Genomic DNA, 21,095 nt, shown 5'->3' with positions numbered 1-21,095 from the left:
ATATTTCAACACTTGTTTGACTAAACATTTCAGAAAGAAATAATGTAAGTTCACACAAACACTTCTCAGAGTAAAAACTAAACAAAAAGTCAACTTCACAACTAATTTTGTATGACCAAAAACGTATGACCAAAAATAAGCTATAAAAAAACAAAGATTGTATAAGAACAGAAAACAACAGGCCAGCTTCACACATTAACGTAGATACTTAAAATCATAAACAAATGTTTCCATAAATCAAATTCAGCATTACATAAAAATAACGTGTGTGTACCTTTTCCCCTACATCCTCGCCAACATGTATTGTTGCTTGTATTCTTGATAAATGCCATTCTGAATGGAGTGAGATGAAATCTTGGAGTAGTTTTGATTTGCATTTCTCTAATTGCTAGAAGTGTTGAACCTTAGTTCATGTATATGTTGATCATGTATTTGTTTTTTGGTGAAGTGTTCATTCAGTTCCTTAACCCATTTATTAACTGGGTTATTTGGTTTTTTGGTGTTAAGTTTTTTATACTTAACTGGAGATTACTGTTTTATCTGAGGTGCATGTGGTAAAGATTTTCTCCCAATCTGTAGGATCTCTCTTTACATTATTACAATCAGAAAAATGAGAAATTACACTCCATTTATGTATGACCTATCAAAATATATAAATGCATTCTACTCTCATGTACAACTAATTAGAAGAAACAAAATTAATAAAAAGCATATAATAACCAAATTAATTTTACTCCTATGTGCACACGTGTAAAATCCACCAAGTCATACATAGAGCTTTGTACACTTCACCCTGTAAGCTATATTTCCATGATAGTGAATAAAATGAGAACATGTCAGTCACATTTTCACTTCTGACATGTGTCATTCGACTCATTCACAGCATCTATTTGTTCACTTTGGAAGTCTCTGCTCTCAGCTCAGCCTCTAGTCCCTCTTATGGAAGATCCTCCGTTCACCCCATCGTTTCACGTGGGGTCTCTGCAGGTTGAGTTCCACTGCTGCTTCTTTCCTGTTCCTTGGTGAATGGAGCTGGTTCCTTGTTAGCCTCTCTGTTCAGCACACACTATGTAGAACCTGGTATGTGCCAGTGCTGTTTGAAGTGTTTCACAGGAGTAAGTGATGTAGCCTGCACTGCAGCCCAGCAAGTGTGTACTCTCAAGGTCCCATTGTGCAGGTTTGCAGATGAGGCCAGGGAGACGTGTCCTGCTGCTAACACTAAAAACCCAGGCTGTCTGGCTTCAGAGTCCAAACTGTTGGCATCTGTATCACTTGAAGGCCAACTTAGGCAGAAGGGGTATAGTTCAGGAGAAGAGCATTTGACTGCAGATCAAGAGGTCCCTGGTTCAAATACAGGTGCCCCCTACTTGGGCTTGATTTTGGCTTTCCTTTCTGAGGAAGAGAGCTGGGACCAAAACTGTGCATTAATCTATTTGATGGATGAAGCATTTGCATGGACTCACTGGGTGGTAACTCTAGGTAACTGGAGTATACCTGGAGAATGTAGTCGGCTATGGTTATATTTAGTTCCTGGAGGAACAACCACTGTCTCTGCTCCCTGTCTACAATGGTCTCAGCAATTTCCTTTGCTGCACTTTTCCTCCATGATGTTCTGCCTCACCTTGACCCAGGATATTAGAATCAGAAATTCATAGCCTGATCCTCTGAAATCCTGAGTCCAATATGAACTTTTCAACCTCTAGGTGGTTCTGGTTAGATATTTTGATCACGGTTATGTTTTAGATATGAGTTATCCCCAAACACCTTATGTGTGAGGAAATGCAAGACAGTTTAGAGGTGAAATGACTGGGTTATGGGAGCCTTAGCATGATCAGTGCCTTGATCCCCTGATAGGGCTTAACTGGGTGGTGGCTGTAAGCAGGTGGTGTGTGGCTGGAGAAGGTGGGTGACTGGGGACCTGCCTTGGGGTGTATATTTTGCCTGTGGTGGGGGAATCTCTCTGCTTCCTGGAGTGATGTCCTGACCCACTGTCCTCCACCACACCCTTCTGCCATGATGCTCTGCCTCACCTAAGGCTCTGCAGAATGGAGTCAGCTATTGATGAAATGAGACCTCTGAAACTATGAGCACCAAATAACTTTTCCTCCTAAAATTTTTCTTGTCAAGTCTTTTGGTCTCAGTGATGAAAAACTGACTAAAACAGTCACAGTAGTGAGAAGCTGACGAACACAGGACCAGATTAAAGCCATAGCCCAAGCCCTTCTGTGAGTCAGATCCTGCAGGGAGGTGCTAGAGGCACACAGGATCCCTGGGTCCCATCTCAGAAGTCGGGTTAGGCATTCTCAGGGGGAAACCAAGAGCCTTTGCTCTTGCCCATCCCAGGCCCCACCCACTTCCAAAGGGTCTGTTGAGCAGACGGCTCTTATATTCTGGCTCCTATAGTTGACCGTGAAGGAGGTTCCTGCTGTAGACATCTATGACTTATAAGTCCCACACTCAGCCAGGTTCTAAGGAGAAGGAGGGTGCTTGTTATCCCTAGAGGTGTAGACAGGAAGGGGCGTGGCCAGGAAGGAAGGAAGTGTATGATGGGAGAGCACTAGCAATTGACATCTCCAGGTGGAGTATCCTGGGTGTGGCCATGCAGGTTTAAGGTGCTTATTGCACACTCTTAAGCAGCAGGGGGTATAGCTCAGGGGTAGAGCATTTGACTGCAGATCAAGAGGTCCCTGGTTCAAATCCAGGTGCCCCCTACTCATGCTTAATTTTGACCTCCTCTCCTACACAGATGCCTCAATTTCTTCTTCTTTAGTACATACCATTAAAACACTATTTTTGCCACAAACTGGCAATGCTTATGTTTTACTGTGGTTATTTGAACCCCAAGTATGAATGAGAATCTCCTGAATGGTCTAGCAAAGTACCATTTCTCAGACCCCACTCTACACCCATTTTAGCAGAATGTCTTAACAGGGAGAGGTTTGTCTCTTGTCTTCTTTTTCTGTTCTATAGAAGTTGGTGAGACCTAAAGTTGGAGGTGCCACACTGGACCTTGGAAGAGGTTTTGTAATGAAAGCCATGTGGGCTAGAATAACTGGAGGGAGGGAATATGGCCTTGGACCAAACCTTATGCCATGTCAAACCTGGACCCTCTCACTGAACTTTCGTGTGGTAGAAAAGGAAACTTCTGGTTTAATTGCTTGGTAGTGTGTTGTGTGGATTCTTGGCTCTTTGGGTATCCAGCATGCACAGTCAAGTCTAATCCTACACAAAACCCCACCAGACAGATACCCATAGCTGTTCTCTCTCAGGATCTTAGGACCTACAAAGTCCTTTCTGACACCTCTCCACAATTCTTCCTCTTCTTCTTCTTGCTGTTACTGAACCTATTCATTTTCCTCATGTTGACCCTCATCTCCTCCATCTCTCTCTGGGCCATGATAGTAGGCAACCCTGTGGCTCTCCTGTTTGTGTACCCATTATGGACCCTACAGTTGCCTCTCAGTCATGAATCTGGCTCCTGTAGGGTCTTTGCCTGTGACCTCTCTGCCATCCTCACAGCTTCCTTCTTCTTCTATGGTTGAAATGCCAGTGACTATTTCTTCCTATGCTCTGTGGTTGCCAGTCTTTGCTGGAGTAAAGGATAGAGCCAGATAAATGATGTCATGCAAATCTGTGGCATTGTGACCTCAACTATCACTCCTCTGTTAATGAGCAATCTTTGATTCCTTTCCAATTCACCTCTTCTGTATTTTCCACACAGCCAGGCTGATAATTTGTCTTTGTTCCAGGTGGTGAGCATCACCCTACTTTTTTGTTGTCTTTTTTGTCTTAGGAGACCAAGGCCACATGATGTGAGGCCCTCAGCATGCTCGTGCTGTTCTGTCTTTACCTCTTCCTACCTCTCTACAAAGAGAAATAATCTGTCTCCTCCTCTCCAGAGCATACCCTGTGTTTCTGGTCTACCTTCTCTGCTTTACCTGGGACTTTGGTCCATCACATGGATTGGGTTCCCCACATGTGAATGACCAATGTAAGCTTTCTAATGGAAGGGCAGTTGGTGACAGGAGAGTCCAGAGATCAGAGAGACAGAGCTTGCTGGGCTATCCAAACCAGTGGGTGTCAACTTATGTCAAGGGTATTAATTTGATCATTTTTTAAAAAAAAATTGGGGTTATGCATGAGTGGTAGAGAATTTGACTGCAGATCATGAGGTCCCTGGTTCAAATCAGCTGCCCCCTGCTGGTATCTCCTTCTGATTTAGCAGTCTCCTTCCTAGAAAGGTCTTTGGTCATCCTCCCCATTCTCCCCAGACTGTGCTGGCTTCTCAGGTGTGCCTCCTCTGCATGTTGAGGAGGTATGCTCACTTCTCTCCACAGTGTATCACCTCTGTGTCTATAGCTTGTTCTCACCTTGAGCTTGGAGACGTTTCCGTACCTCTCCAGAAGCAATAGAACTCTACTCCCTGCGCTCTGTGCTCATCCAAATGTCTCAGTCCCTGCAACCAAGAGACAGGAACCACAGCAATTTTAGGGGAAAAGAATTACATGATGAAAGGAGGGTAAAAATCAAGGGTCAAAAATAAGCCTCTAAATATCCACTGGCTTGTAGGACCCAATCAGGAACCGTTTTGGAAGCAGGATACCTCTATATCTGGGTTCAATCATGAATAGGGAAAGTGGAATTTGTGGTGAACATCCCAGTTGCCCTAGCCACATGTGGTCACAGCCACTAGGTAAGCAGAACAAACCCCCTGCAGACACAGTGAGTCACTTGCAAGTGAGGCCTGAATTGCAGTGTCCCATGAAGGGCATGGGAAGCAAGCATCTGGGAGGGACAGGCTGAGTCTGGTGGGCAGGAGTGATGATAGTGGGTCTGGCTTGGACTGTGAGATCAGCAGTATTCGTTCCCAGGGTATGTGCCTGGGAAGAGCAGCAGTCGTGTCTGTGCACCATGAACAATCCAGTGGCAGGAGGCAGGAAAGCAAAGCACACTGGGGCACTGGAGTAGAGGCCCCTCTCCTGAAACACCCCTTCAGTGCCCCACGAATCACAGCTGTCAACATCCTACTCATCAGAAGGAGCCCCACAGAAGGAACCACTTGAGGAAAAATGAGAAACTCCAGAGCCTGCCAGTAAAGCATGAGCCCCAAACACAGACCAGATCAGCTGTGGCTGGAATGCCCTTTCTTAAGACCACTAAAATCATTAAGGTGATGCCAAGTAAGTATTCTCAGTTTGACCAAAGTGTTCCTACTATGGTCACAGGAAAGTAATGTGCGCAAATACTTATAATTGATCTGGCGGAAAGTAAAGTTAAAATGATTTCTGATTGTCGCTTTTTGAAAATTGAATCAAATACATAGGAAACCCACCAGTTTTTAAAAAGAGAGCTGTATTGACAAAAGCATTAGAAACTGGACCTAAAAACACAGGGAGTATGAGCAGTGAAAAGATCTCTGGACCTCTTTCCTCTTGAAGGGGGAAGCAAGCTGAGCAGGCTGCTCAGCCACCAAGGCAGATATTTACCATTGACTTCTTCAGAAAGTGCAAAGGAGAATGATGGAAAGGGAGGGTTCTCTGAAGGTGGAGCCAAGCAGGCTTTTATACAGAATTTCTGAATTGGAGCCACTCCCAGGTAACAAATCAGGGCCCAATCAGGGAAACTTCCCTAATCCTGGATGGCTATTGCTGGTGTCACTGAGTTTTGAAGTGGTTATTTATGTATTATCATTGGGAATGTTCTGGCAAATACTGAAATTGGTATCTAGAAGGGAGTTCCAGTTGTAACATCAGTTTTAAAAAATGGTAAGGCCACTTTTCCCAGTAATTTGCATTTCTGTGAAGTTTTTATAATTCCAGTTTTTCCAATCTCTGTGCTGGAATTTTCATTGAGGAAAGTCTGTTTTAGCACTTCCACTGTGTTTGGGAATTGCAATGGACAAAAATATTGTCTTTTAAGGTCACAGATCTCTGATACAGAGAAACCTCACCTGGATCTACACAGATCCTTGGATCTCATTGGCAGATCCCACGTGTTGTGAGGCAGTGTCGCAGGAGTGGCTGACACAGCCCTGACCCTGCCTTCCTCCCTTCAGTGTATCCCACCTTCTGAGTGAGGGGAGGGCTCAGAATTCCACTTTCTGAAGGAATGGAGAATGAGCAGATAGGCAGACCTGGAGGAAAGAGTCTGCCAGATGAGAGAGAGCCCTCTGGGACCGGTGAGGTGAACTCCTGGCCTGTAGGGCATCCCTAGTCTTGTTGTGGTTCATGGGCAGTTACCATCAGGTAGGAAGGAATAACACTCACAGAGCACCATGGAGTCCTTGGGTGTATGAACAAAGGTGACCCATGTTAAGGGGGAACCCAGTCAGTCAAGGGGGAGTAGCTCATGGGTGGAGCATTTCACTGCAGACCAAGGGTCCCTGGTGTGAATCCAGGTGACCCCTCTGGCATGTTCTTTTGTGGCAAAGCTCCCTGGCCTCTCCTCTGGTCGGTGTGCTCCTTGCCATTCACCTTCAGCACCACCCTTCCTAGGACTCGTGAAAGCTTTGTCTGGGCCGTCAGTTACCTGGCAGAAGGCAGGATGATGTTGTCAGGGGTCTCTGAAAATCGTCCTTAGTTGCTCTGCAAGGTTGACAGTGTGGAGGGACGTCATTGCTGAATGACAGTTACCCAACTGAATGTACATCAGAAGTACCAGCTGACCTTGCTGAAGAGAGAGAGCACCCTTCATCTTTCTGATTAGTTTAATTTGGCATCTTAGAACTTTAATTCTGGGGGGAGGGATCGCAATCCCTTGCTGATGACCATCCTAACATCCAACAATTCCAATTGGCAGGAAAATGGTATCGGAACTTACAGTTTTAGATGTAAATGAGATTCCACAATATGACACAAGTGATTACCAAACACTAGCGACTTACCTTGTGAAGGTGGTAAAATTCAGGGTGTGGTCACCTGGGTTTAGAGTGCTTATTAGACACATATGAGCAGCAGGGGGTATAGCTCAGGGGTAGAGCATTTGACTGCAGATCAAGAGGTCCCTGGTTCAAATCCAGGTGCCCCCTTTTATTTTCACTCAGTGAACACAGTCTTTGAATTCCAGATTTTTTCCACCACCTTGATTCAGTCTCCAGTGTGGAGAGAGGTGAGGCAGGTGGTGTTCACTGTCAAGTGTCCCTGACACCTGTAGATATAGAGAAAACCAGTGTCGTCAAAGGTGAGTCACTGCTCATGGGTCCTGGACAGAGAACATTCTAAGAACTGGCCCAAACAGTTGTGAAGTGGGTAATTCTGCTTTCTGCATGGTGACCCCATAACCTGGAGACACGGGAAGAGCAGACATGGCAGCTGTAGTCACAGACAGTTCGAGGCCACAGTTCAGAATTATTTAAACTTATACTCATCCTGCTTTACAAAACACTCCAAGGATCCACATCCACACAGCTCTCTGGAATTGACTGGATGAAGTGACTTCAGTGTGTATCCTTAGCTCCCAACAGCTGGTACCAGAGTCAGCTGAGATCTCACCCCAGGCTGGTCAGCAGACAGTGGGTGGGACAATCTATCTTTGTAATACAGACTCAGTCAGGGGTTTGAGCAATTTCCTCCTTCCCTGGAACCTCAGGTGTTTCTCAAGTGCACAACGAACTGATTCCACAAGGCACCCAAGCTTGGAGGGGCAATGGGCTTGACTCAGAGTCTACTGATTTAAGTGTTAATCACATCCAAAAAATGCCTTTGCAGCAGCATCCCATAGGTGTTTGGTTGAACATGTGCCCACCACAGCCCACCCCAGCAGACATACAAAATCAACCAGCACACTTGCTAATGCCTTAGACTTGGCCAACTGTTGACCTCAAGTAAGACTCTGAGTGCTGAGTCAAGTACACAGAGAGGGAGGCCAGAGTGGGGTTCATCCTGGAGGTGACAGAGCCCAGGCACTGCCAGGGGGCCAGGGGCTGTGGCCAGTGTCCATTCTGGAGGTGGGCATGGCTCCCTAACCAGGTTGGCTGCCATCCTGGCCACTTGGCTTCCCTGGTTCTGCCCACTCTATGAGCCTGGGTCTTCAGACATCCCTGCTGGGACAGGAGCTCCTTTCCACCTGTCCCAGCCCACCACTGTCCTCTGGGTTTCTGTGAGTCTGAGATGGGCTCCTCTCTAATCCAAGTGCCCTGACTAGGACCAGCAATGGGGACCAGGCAGCAGACCCTCAGGCAAATGAAGGGAGTGTGCACTGGTAGCTGGGCCTTATTGACTAGAAGATAATGAAGATTTAGGTTGTTTTGTGGGATGGAAATACAGATGTTCTGATTCTACAAGAGAAAAGTTGGGTGAGACTTTCCCATGGTCCCCTAGGGACCCAAGAGCAGCAAGAGTGGTTTCAGGTGGATGACTGATCCCACCTTCTCAAGGAAAGCAAATGGTAGGTTCCAAGGTCACAGTGTTAGTTCTGGTCCTTGTGGGCCTCAAAAGGCACTTCTGACTGTATTGTGAGAACCTCTGACCTCTTGTCACTGAATTAGTGAGATAGGTATAAACAAGAGCAGAGCCTGATCCTGTGGCTGCCATGCCACCACATTAGGGGCATGACATTTCTCCTGTTCTCCTGGGCTAAATTTCATCAATGTTTAAGGAAGAGTGGAGCTTTTGGAATGGTAGTGTGGATTTATGGCAGATTTGGAAAACTCAAATCATACCAAATCAGCAATTGTACAGTCTTTCCCTTGTCACCCAAGCTGGCCCCTTCATCAGTCTGAAAGCTGACCAGCCCAGGTTGGGGACTTGCATTGCAAGGCAGATTGTCTCACCCACAGCCTGGTGATCACAGCTGGAGTAAGATCACAGCTGACTCTGGTGCCTGTTGCTGGGAGTCAGAGACACACATCAAAGTCACATCATCCAACCCATTCTAGACAGTATGTGTGGATGTGGATCCTTGGAATTTTTTATAAAGCAGGAAGAGATGTTTAAATAAGTCTGAATTAATTATCCTGAGTATAGCCCCTCAACATTCCATTGAAAATGTCTTAGCTTGAGAAGCTAAGATCAACCTGATACTTGGTTGAGGTAAACCTGAATGCACAAGAGGCCAACTCTAAATGCATGTGTGATGCTAGAGATTTCCTTGTATAATGTAGAAGGAATCCGTAGCCCTCAGGGTATGAGGAAGCTGGTGTGACCTGCCCACCCCATCAACCACCACTCCCTCAGTCTGCACATCTGAGTCAGTTCAAAGACCCTAAACTTGATACAATAACCAAACAAAACATCCAGTCCTGGGCTGTGCTGCTCCCTGACTGATACACCCAGAGGGTATATCTGGAAACTCTGCACTGGGGGAAGGGAGGGCCCACATAGTGTAAGGATCACTGGTGGTTGGAAGCTTCTGTAAGTTCTGGAAGTCCAGTATTTGTAGCAACATCAGAGCATCCTTCAAAAGACTACATCCTGCATCTGGCCCTGCTTAACCCCCACCCCCATCAGAGAGGACTGAGGAGGCTATGTAGACTACCCTTGGGTGCTGTTCTCACCCAATGGCTTCATTCAGGTAGGAGATCCAAACTCCCTGCTCCCACCAGATTTTGTTCAGGCTCCTGCCACTTGTGGAAATATTTTGGTTCATGGGTTTTTCTCCTGTTTGCACTAAGACATTTTGAGGAACAAGAACAATGTTTACCCTGTCCCTGTGGTCTCAACATGGATGACAGACCTGGCATCTTACAAGCTCCATGAGTGTTTACTGAGTGAGTGACTGATGGAGTGTAATAACGAGACCCCTCCTTGAGGCCTTTGATGTATGGAGAAGTCTTTGCTGGGCTGCATTGAGGTCCATTAAAGACCAAGTGCAGCAGTTCTCTGAAAACTGGTGTGAACCTAGGGAAACACTGGAGTCAGGTGTCCCTTCCATGTGCAATGGGGGATGGAGCAGGACCAGTTAAGTTTGTAGAGGGAAAGAGGGAATGCAGACTGTAATGGAGAAAGCAGAGAAAACAGTGGATGATGAATGTGTAGGTAGCTTGGGTATGGTGCCATGGATGAAAAGGTGCTAGTGAGAGGTCCTACCTAAGTAGGAGTATAGCTCAGGGGTAGAGCATTTGCTGATCAAGAGGTCCTTGGTTCAAATCCAGGTGCCCCTTATTTGTCAGTGAATTGATGCAGTGGAGGAAATGATGAATCAGTCAAGATTCTGGCCAACAACATCTCAGGAGAGCTTACCCACTAGCCATCTGGTAACTAGTGCACGAATTAGAGTTTTCAAGGCACAGGCCCCTATGTCCTCTCACACTCTTAGTTTTATTCAGCTCCATGAATCTTCCAGAAGAAGGTGGTCCATGTCTCTTCTCTGTATGTGTTGCATAGCACTCTGCTTGGACTGTAGCAAAGGAGAGGTCAATTCAGTGGTAGCATGGTGCCCCCAACAATGGGTAGGTGCTCTGGTTTCCAAGTCCAGCATGCCAGGGTGCAGGTAAGAGGCCCTGAACCTTGGCCCTGGGTCCTCAGGTCTGGAGCTTCCATCCAGGGTTCCTGCAGATCCTCTGGTCATATAAGCTCATGCACTGACCCACCCAGACCAAGACATGGATGAGCAGGATTCTAGGAGGCTCTCTGGGATGAAAGTCCAGGAGTGACAAGATGGGGTATGTCACCTGGGGTTTCCTAAAGAAGTGACCTGACCCTCCTGGCCTTTTGTCTCTGTCCTCCTACAGACAAATTCATAATCATGGGCTCCAGTGAGAGAAAGTAAGCTGCCATCCTATTCCAAAAATCAGTGAGTAAAAATAACTGGAAGGAACACTTGAATTGGAACCCTTGGATCTGTCCTTAAAAGCTCATCTTACTATTGCCTAATGAATACCTCATGATCTTTCTATGTCCAGCACTCTCTAGGTTCAGTAGTCCAAAGCCAAGTACATTACTGAAAAAACTGGAGGACCTTCGTTTCCATGGGGACCTTGGATTAATCTGAATCCTGGATCCCCAGTGGGGCTGCCCATAACAGCATCTGGTATGGGAGGTGCTGAGCACAGAGAGTGTGCTTGAATTGAAATAAAGGTCAGCAAGCTGTATCTTGGGAATCCTGAATCTGAGTCCTTGGGAGTGAGGCCAATGGACTTTTAACAAGCTCCTTAGATGACCCCATGATGGGAACTGGGAGCCTCCAGTTTATTTTGATGCTTCCTGACAGGCTTGAAAAGAGGTTGTAATTAAGAGACATGCCCAAGCACACATGCCTGATTAATAACAGGCTTGGGACCAAATCCCACATGACTGGTCTTGGTCTTTCTCCATTAACCCAAAACTGGGCCAAGAACCTGCTGCTTGCACCTGCTTCCTGTTCCCCAACATACCTGATGAGTTTGACCTTCCTAAAAAATACCTAAAAGACTTCCAGTTTAGACATTAGCAGACTAACTAGACCCAAAAGGAGACAGACTGAAAGAACACACACTGGATTTGCATCATAAACCTCTTGTCTGCAGTGAAATGCTCATCATTTTAACAGAAGCTCACTTCAAACAAGTTCCCTAATTGACACAATTTAACAATGTGAGTTCCCCCAGGAAGGTGTCCTCCAGTGACCCATAGTAGTTTCTGTTTATTCCTGGTTAAGCTCCATGTTGTGGACAATCCACCACATGAAAACAGCCCTCTTCGACTCATCAGTTCCCTCCCTTTCTTATGGCTCCTCATTTGAGTGCCCATAAGCCTCCTTGCCCTGCCCAGCATGTCTCCTCCTTCCGCCTCCAGCTCTGTGCACTGGCTTTGGACTTAATTGCTGGTACTATCTTCTCCTTTCCTCTCATCCTTCCAGGCCCATTTACTCTAAATTCTCCTGCAACACTTTCCCTCCACCCCACTCTCACCCTTGGACTGCTGGCTGGGTTGTTTTCTTTTCCATCTCCTACCTTTTTCTCTCCTGTATCCCTTGGCCACATTCTTGGCCTTGGCCCTCTTGGGCTGAGCTGGGGGAGGTGGAAGCCACCCTCCTGGGTAGGAGCTCTGCTGGTTCCCAAGGTCTTGCCCCCATGGATCAGCACCCCTGGAGGAGCAGGAATTGGGCTTTGGTCTGCTTGACTTGAGGTCCAAAGCACAGGCCCAAAGGGACTTCTGAACTGGGAGGAGGACTTTCTTCCTCTGCTGACTGAGCCACTGCCTGGGCACCCCAGAGGGCAGGAGAATGCTGCCCCTTTCCCCCTATACCCAAGACACATCCAAAGCAGACTACACAGCATCCTCTGCTGTAGCCAAAGGTCATGTAGATTGCAAACATATGGCATAAGTTTTCTTTCTTTCTTTCAACTTTTATTTATTTTATTTTCTCATTAACTTTTTTTTGACAGTGATAAATATTGTTTTAGAAAATTTTTTTCATACATTTCTCATTAACTTTTTTTTGACAGTGATAAATATTGTTTTAGAAAATTTTTTTCATACATGTATATAGGGTAATAATGTCTGTCTCAATCTACCATCCTTCCTGTGATCGCCCACCGCCCGCGGGGACAATCACAACACATACGCTCTTGATCACAGGAACCAAAAAGCCAAAAAGCCGCTTTATTCCACAAGTCTCCGACTTATATTGAGAACATCAGCCTATCAGAGAGTAGACTACCAGGAAAGTCAGCCTATCAAGGAACAGTCTCCAGGCAGATACCAGGATCGCCTCACGTACAACAGCCAACCAGAGTTACTTCCTAAAACCCGTATATGAGTGCAGCTATGTCTGGCAAGCTGCCAGGCGCCATCTTAGAGATCAGACCACAGTGCGGCTCTGGGGCCCTCAGAGCCCGCCCCTGACATCTCCCCCTTATTCTTTAAATAAAGAAAAGATGACTTGGGACCATGCCTGTCTTAGGTTGTCCATGGCAAATTACATCCTTACCCGTCATTGGAATTCTGACCTCCAGGCGTCAGAACCCTGTCTTAGGTTGGTATGCATTTCCACGGATCTTACCCGTCTTTGACTACTGGTCCAGCATGCTTAGCCATACTTGGGGGGATGTGCCTGTCTCAATGGCTGTCAAAGTCTGTACTATAGCCCGTCGATGACATTGGGCATCTTGGCGAGCTCTGATTTGGCTGCGTATAACATAGGCTGTCCCTAAGCAGATAATAATCAGAACAGCTACTGTTCCAGCCCACTGTTTTGTCAATCCCAGGACTTTAGATAACAAAGAGAACATCTCGGATACCGATGCAACTTGAACCCTGGTGGCATTGACTCTGAGTATTTCAGCTCATAACTGACTGGTTAAGTTATCAAACATAGATGGCCAATTGCCAGTAAGGTAGACAGAGAGATTTTTAGATAACATAACCACAGAGCTAAGGTTATTATAAGCAATAGGGGTGACACACACTGCTCTTAAAGGATAAACACATCCCAGTCCCAAAGTTCTTGCAAGATATCCACTTGTTCTTGTAGTAAGTCCACTCTTTGATTTACAAGGAGTATGCCTGCTGTTTGATGTTGGTTTAGGGTCTCTTTAGTCTCTAAGGCTGCAGCTGTATTTTCGGTCAAGTGATTGACTGCTGTTGCTGTAGACATGGCAGTTGCTAGTGCTGCTGTTGCAGAAACCACTATTGCAGTGACCATAGCCGCTGTGATGCCAAATTCTCTCCTGTTTCTTGATAGTAACACTGGCAATTCCGCATCTGTAACAGAGACTGGGACTGGTAGGAAGGTAGGAACACACATTAAGACTGCCAGCAGGAACCTAGAAGCATTCCAACATTGAGAGAGAGAGCACCCTAAGAGACTAAAAAGAGGTTGTAAGTTAGTTCAAGGGGGGCTACGAGCATCATGGTTATCAGGAGTATGTTGGTCTGAGTTACTTGTTGGTAGTGTTGGCACTGGTCGAGTTAGTCGCTCAGGAACCCAGATAGGCGATATTTTATCCTGTGGAAACACACAAACCGAGCCGCGGCTCCAGTAAAGCACTGGGTCCGGGCCGTTCCATTGTCCTGTAAGAACATCCTTCCATTTTACCGTCACTCTATCATGTTGTTTATGATTGCCATGTCTCTCAGCGGCAGAGTGACCCTCATTATCCAGAGTTAAAAAATTTAAATTAAAGAGGCAAAGAGAAAGTTTATCTTTAGGGGACCTGAAGGTCTCCCCTATTCCCCCTTTTTGTTTTTTAGTTTTTAAAGAAAAATTTATACTCTATAACGTAGTACAATACTCTAACAGTTGCTTAACCATAATTGTATAAACCCCTATTTTTAAGACTAATTGTTCTAAAGAATAAAACTTAATAGACACAAAGTTAAGAGTAAATTAGTGTTTTTAAGAAATCCTTGTTATTTTACCATGTCATTTTACCATATAGATTAAACTTTGGTTTATATTAGAACATTAGTATTTCACCTTAGGAAAAACCTTAAATAGCTTTAAATGTTTCACATACATACAACCAACTTAGTTACATGCAAACTTGTTGAAACTTGCCCTTTACTTACATAGTCTTTCTTAGCACTTACTTAGACCCTCATTTATTTCATCACACAAGCACTTTCTTACCCAGAAACATTTCCTTTTCCCTTTTATTAAATATATTTCCATACTTAGAACCTTTTATTTTCTCTTTCCTATCTGTTGACCTCTTTGTTCACATTCTGAAACAACTCTTATGAAATTTCTGAATTTAGATAAATTACTCTATTTCAACAAGATTAAATATTTTGTTATTTATAGTACTCTAATTGAAACACAGTTGAAACTTTTAGAACCCTTTGTGTATAGAATTGTACCTGTTAGGACATAACTCTTAGTAACCTTGTTTTTAGTTTAGTGATGACACAAAACAATTTTCTGTACAAACACATTTGAGTAATCCCATGCATGTCAATTCTAATTCACTTATTTTCTTAAAAAAAAAAAAAACCAAGATATTAGACAAGTGTCCTGAACAGTATTTGCTGTCTCTTTCCTGTTGAAGAAAAGTCCTAGAAACAATTGATATTAGACATTTTATTAACATCAATATTTTATTAGCTTGACCACCTAGAGACTTGCAAGTTATTTTCAAAGACATTTTACTTTTCTTAGTTTACCCAATTTGAATTGAACCTTTAAATCACGTGAATTAAAAGTATCTGGATCCATTTCTAAATTTTAATTTTAGGAGCGCTCAATTTTGATACAGACAAAACACGACATTGGACAGCACGACATACACATAACACAAAATCAAAGGCCTTGAAACTTTATAGGTGAATCTCCATTGCAATGTAAGAGATGTTCAAAGACTCTAGTTGAATAAAAAATAGAACTGATCAAAAAAGTCATGAGCTCAAAAAAAATGTAGAATTCAAAAAAAACAAGAGTCCTGGGAAAATGTTAAGGCCGTTAATTACTTTAGTAAAGCTCCATAAAATTTACTTTTGCTGGAGTTCAGGTAAGACTTTTTTCTTTTTTTTTTTTTTTTTTTTTCTTTTTTTCTTTTTTCCTTTTCTTGGGTTTGAGACCGGTCTCCTACTGAGCCTTCAAGCTTTCTCTATTTACATTTCAATGTAAGCCTTGACTGAGATTTGGATCTGAAAGGGGAGAAAATGTTCCAGCAGAAACTTGATGCCTAGGGCATTTTAACCCTTAATCCTGGTTAGTAATCAATTCAGGTTTGGACGCAGAAAATTGTGAAACAATTATCTCCCAATATTTGTGGGGACTGGGGCTACTATATCATACTCCTTACTAGGACATGCCACTGATGGTTGGGCTGGTTTGTTTAGGCGGCGGCTCTCTGGGGAGAAACTTGGAGCCTCCTTTGGGAGGTCCTGGAGAGAAGCAGGCCTTAAGGGCGGATAACGTAGGGCAGACTCCTAATGGGGGATCCTCCCCTAAACTGATTTCCCTCTTCCTAACAAGTTGTTCCTCACACCTAGTTTCATTTTCTTTGTCTGTCTCTGATCTTATTGATGCCCTTTCTGATGCTTTAGACCTTTCCTCTTTTATTTCCTCCAAAATCTCTTCCCCTTGTTTAATGGCCTCTCTGCAATTTTCAATATTAACTCCATTAACCTTCTAATCAGTGCACTTCCCTTTACTTATAAACCCTCCTTAAAAGTGAGGTACCAACATGAAGAATTAAAAGGTTACACAGGATGAAAATAAGCAGCTTGCTTTACTGAGAAAATGGAAATCATCTATGTGGCTAAATCAGCTTATGAGGGGCTATGGGTCCAACCAATTCCAATTTGGGAATTGCCCAAGTGATGCAATCAATATCAGCAAAAAGATCTATTACTCCTTAAACTCTACAAGGGCTATGACAGCTGCTTCCATTTTGTGAGCCTTGAGTTGAAGAGTTCTGTGCCCTGTTTCTTAAATGATTTGGTAACATCTTTCCCTCAACAGTAACCAATTTGCACTCGTTAGCCCAATGTTTTTCTTTTCTGCGCCTTGGGCAAAGACCTGAGGCATGAGGTGTAACAGATTTTACTATAGTTATCTCTTATCTTTTGTTAGGGCATTATCTCTTTGCTGCTGATTTTGTGCATCTATTGAAGCGTATTGGCCTTCTCCTATTAACATCTCAACATTTCTATCAGGAAACCTTGCTACTATGTTTCTGCAAGCAGTTTCAACAGCTATTTCTTTGCCACTGAGCTCTCCAATTAGACATTGTCCTCCAGATAACACTGCTCTGCATACCTGTTTCCAATCAGTCTTAACTGCCTCTTTAAAGTTTTTCTAATGGTTGATGGTATCTCTATTTTGGTCCTCAAATACGGGCAGGTTCTACAAATTTTGAAGCTCTTTATATTAAGTTTAGCTTTCTACTACCTTTCCCCCTAGTTCTTAAGTTTTCACTACCACTTGGTTATTTCTTTGGGGGTTCTTTGTATTAGATTTAGCTCTCCTTTTCCCCTTGTTCTTAAATTTTCTGAGTAATTGTTTTCTAGGTTACTACCACTCAATCCTTCCTCACTTTGTTCTCTTTAAGAGTTCTTTTCTGTTTATGAAGATCCTCTCCAAGATGTTCCTACTGCGGAATGTTTAATAATCCTTCATCTAAAAACCAAGGAGCTACCTTCTCTATTTTATCTAAGAATGTTCTAGCAGTTTTGGTTTTTAAAGGTGTACCATTGACCTTAAGCAGTTCCCGTAAGGGTCGTTGCATACGAACTTTTGATATTTCAGACCCCATCTTGTACAATGTAAGCCGCGTTCCGCGTGCTTATCTAGTCCTTGAACCACCTTTCGCGTGCCACTTTCACTTTATTACCTTTAATGTGGACCGGCTTTCGCTCAGTCCAGGGTGTAGCCGCCTTTCGCGTGCTACCAAGGCTGCCTTTCACTTGTTTATTTTTGACCTTTTTATAACCGGTTTAACTTGTTAAAATTTTAGAATATCTTACCTTGTTTTCTTACTTGTAAAATTTTCATTCCCAGGTTTCGGCACCACTTGTGATCGCCCACCGCCCGCGGGGACAATCACAACACGTACGCTCTCGATCACAGGAACCAAAAAGCCGCTTTATTCCACAAGTCTCCGACTTATATTGAGAACATCAGCCTATCAGAGAGTAGACTACCAGGAAAGTCAGCCTATCAAGGAACAGTCTCCAGGCAGATACCAGGATCGCCTCATATATAGCAGCCAACCAGAGTTACTTCCTAAAATTTGTTTACGAGTGCAGCTATGTTTGGCCAGCTGCCAGGCGCCATCTTAGAGATCAGGCCACGGTGTGACTCTGGGGCCCTCAGAGCCTGCCCCTGACACTTCCCATCCCCACCTGCCCTGCCCCTCCCCTCACTCCCCTCTGTACAATCCAAAGTTCCTTCATCTTCCCTACCCAAACCCCACTATGGATCAGTATCCACTTATCAGAGAAAGCATTGGGCCTTTGGTTATTAGGAATTGGCTTATTTTACTTAGCATGATCTTCTCAAGTTCTATCTATTTACCTGCAAATGCCATAATTTCATTCTTCTTTTTAGGCTGAGTAATATTCCATTGTGTATATGTACCACATTTTCTTTATCCATTCATCTGTTGAAGGGCATCTAGGTTGGTTCCATAGTTTTGCTATCATGAATTGAGCTGCTATAAACATTGATGGGGTTTTGTCACTGTAGTATGCTGGTTTTAAGTCCTTTGGGTATAGACTAAGGAGTGGGATAGCTGGTCAAATGGTGGTTCTATTCCAAGTTTTCTTAGGAACCTCCATACTGCTTTCCAAAGTGGTTGCACCCATCTGCAGTCCCACCAGCAATGTATGAGTGTGCCTTTTCCCCCACATCCTCACCAACACTTATGATTGCTTGTATTTTTGATTATTGCCATTCTGACTGAAGTAGATGAAATCTTAGAGCAGTTTGATTTGCATTTCTCTAATTGCAAGAGTTGGTGAACATTTTTTCATGTTTGTGGATCAATTGTATTTCTTCTTCTGTGAAGTGTCTGTTCAGTTCCTTAGCCCATTTATTGATTGGGCTATTTGTTTTTTTGGTATTAAGTTTTCTGAGTTCTTTATATATCTTGAGATTAGTGCTCTATCTGAGATGTGTGTGGTAAAGATTTTTTCCCATTCTGTAGGCTCTCTCTTCAAATTGTTGATTGTTTTCTTTGCTGAGAAGAAGCTTTTTAGTTTGAATCCATCCCATTTATTGATTCTTAATTTTACTTCTTTTGTTTTAGCAGTCTTGTTAAGGACTTGACATGATGAGATTTGGGCCTGCTTTTTCTTCTCTTATGTCACAGGGTTTCTGACGGGGTGGAAAGCCCTGCCAAATGTGCTCACTCACCATAATAACAGGCAACTTCTGGCATTCTGTAAGGTGTTCTATTTGCTGGGCAAATCAGGACACATATATTCCCACTTTGGGCCACAGGAGAGGGATGGACACAGCACAATAGGGGTGGCCACCTGAGCCCTTCTGGGTCTGCAAGTCACTGAGCTGTTTGTTGAACCTGGACAGAGTTGCCCTTGCCCATCTCTTCTCCCTCCTCAGAGGAAGTCTCAGTGTTGGAGGATGACAGCTGATTCAGGGGATAAAAAAGATAAAAACTAGTGGGCACCAGAACTTCAGCCAGGGACCTCTTGACCTGTAGGCAAATGCTCTGCCTCTAGGCTGTGCCCTGTCCCAGACTTCTGGGTTTGGGTTCAGCACTAATAACCAGTTGGCTCTCTCTCCCCCATGGACTGCCATGCATGTAGTTGACATCTGCCCTTAGGCTGCCCTGGCATCTGGCATACTGCCCTTTTCCGGCTGCGAGCTCACCCTTCCCTGTGCTTTGGGTGGCCAACAGAAGCCTCCTTTGCCCTAACCTGAGGTTTCTCTTCCATAGCTCTCCTCCACCAAAACCTGTGGGAAGAGTTTTAAGTTTCTCTACCCTGTCCTCCCTTGTGGTCTTCTTCCCTTATCCTATGTGGAGAAGTCCATGGCCTTGGCAGAGTCTCTATGGATATTTGTCCAGAAAAGCAACAGCCTCCAGCTAGACCAGGATGAGCCCCAGCTTCCCTGCAGGTGGCTCAGTTGGAGGTCATCACACCTGGTCATGCAGGACTGAAAGATCAGGCTTGTGGCCCCTGAGCTGGGACTGTACACTCTCCTCAGCCTTTCCTGGCACATCCCCACCCACAACAGGATGGCCCACATTGGAGAATATGTGCCTGTTCTCTGGTAGACTCACAGCAATGATTGAAGCCACTCAACACCCATCCTGACAAATACCCAAATCACAGCCACCAGGAGCTATGGATGATGGTGGCCAAAGAGTGGGATTCAGTCATTCTTACCACACAGATAAGTTCAATGCAGTGAAAGGAAGGATGGAGGGGAAGAGGGAGTCGGGAGAGAGAGAGAGAGAGAGAATGCTGCTTTTAAAAAATTCCTACTTAGTGAACCCTGGTCTATTGTTGAATATAGTATAGATTCTCAAGAAATGCTCTCAACTGAAAATATATAGAAAATTCAGAAAACACAAATAAGCACCAGGAGCAAAATTTTAATGACCTATAATTTCACCAGTAAAATCACCACTATTAAGAGTTTGGATCCCATTTATAGAAACACACGTCTGTAGGCAGGACCTAGGGTCCAGCTGTGGCAGGGCCTGAGCACATTCCCAGCTGGGAGTCCTCCCACTGGCCCAGCTCCATCCTGGGCTGCATCCCACCCTCAGCAGTGTCCTGCTACATAAAGACAGCCATGTGGGTTTAACAGTGGTCATGCCCCTGAACATGTCCCAGAACAGAGCCCTAAGTTGTCACAGTGGGGAAGCTATGAATTACTGTGGTACTTTTTAAAAAGTGTTTTTATTAGTGCATCATACATATACATACTAGTGGGTTTCAATTTTTTTGTACTTGAAAAGATGTTTAATGTTTAATAAGAAAAATGTGATGACAATTTTTTTTCCTGGTGCTGGGGACTGAACAAAGGGCCATGACAGACAAGTGCTCTCCCACCAGCTAACCTTTCTTTTTCTTTTTTAAAAATTTTGTTATTTTTATTTTTTGTAGTTGTAGATGGACAGGATGCCTTTATTTTATTTGTTTATTTTTATGTGGTGCTAAGGATCAAACCCAGTGCCTCATACATACTAGGTAAGTGCTCTGCCACTGAGCCACAACTCCAGTCCTCAATTTGTAGAGTATAACTTACTATAATTAGAATCCCATTCTTGCAGTTATGATGTGGAGTTTCACTGGTGGGGTATTCACATATGAACATAGGAAAGTTATATCTGCTTCATTCCACTGTCTTTCCTATTTCCATTCTCCCTCCCTTCCCTTCATTCCCTTTTGACTAATCCAATGAACTTCTATTCTTTCCTCCTCCCCCCAATTGTGTGTTAGCATGTGCATATCAGAGAGAACATTTGGCTTTTGGTTTTGGGGCACTGACTTATTTCACTTAGCATAATAGTCTCCAGATCAATCCATTTACCAGCAAAAGTCATAAAGTCATTCTTCCTTATGACTAATACTCCACTGTGTATGTATACCACATTTTCTTTATCCATTCATCTATTGAAGTGCACCTAGGTTGGTTTCATAGCTTAGCTATTGTGAATTGAGCTGCTATAAACATTGATGTGGCTGTGTCACTGTAGTATACTGATCTTAAGTCTTTTGGGTATAAACTGAGAAGTGGGACAACTATGTCAAATGGTG

The 21,095-nt window shown here is 44.1% G+C and overlaps 2 non-coding genes across 2 annotated transcripts; both read left to right on the top strand.

Annotated features, from left to right (window-relative positions):
• Positions 1 to 2,639: 2,639 nt before the first annotated feature.
• Trnac-gca (transfer RNA cysteine (anticodon GCA)) lies at positions 2,640 to 2,711 on the top strand. Its single transcript has one exon. It is a non-coding gene; the product is annotated as a tRNA-Cys (tRNA).
• Positions 2,712 to 6,955: 4,244 nt separating this feature from the next.
• Positions 6,956 to 7,027, top strand: Trnac-gca (transfer RNA cysteine (anticodon GCA)). The gene has a single exon. It is a non-coding gene; the product is annotated as a tRNA-Cys (tRNA).
• Positions 7,028 to 21,095: the final 14,068 nt, after the last annotated feature.

This window comes from Sciurus carolinensis, chromosome 8 (genome assembly GCF_902686445.1).
Source record: "Sciurus carolinensis chromosome 8, mSciCar1.2, whole genome shotgun sequence".
In the NCBI taxonomy this organism is placed as follows: Eukaryota; Metazoa; Chordata; class Mammalia; order Rodentia; family Sciuridae; genus Sciurus; species Sciurus carolinensis.
The sequence above is the reverse complement of the archived record's forward strand: the minus strand, read 5'-3'. Positions and strand labels throughout refer to the sequence as shown.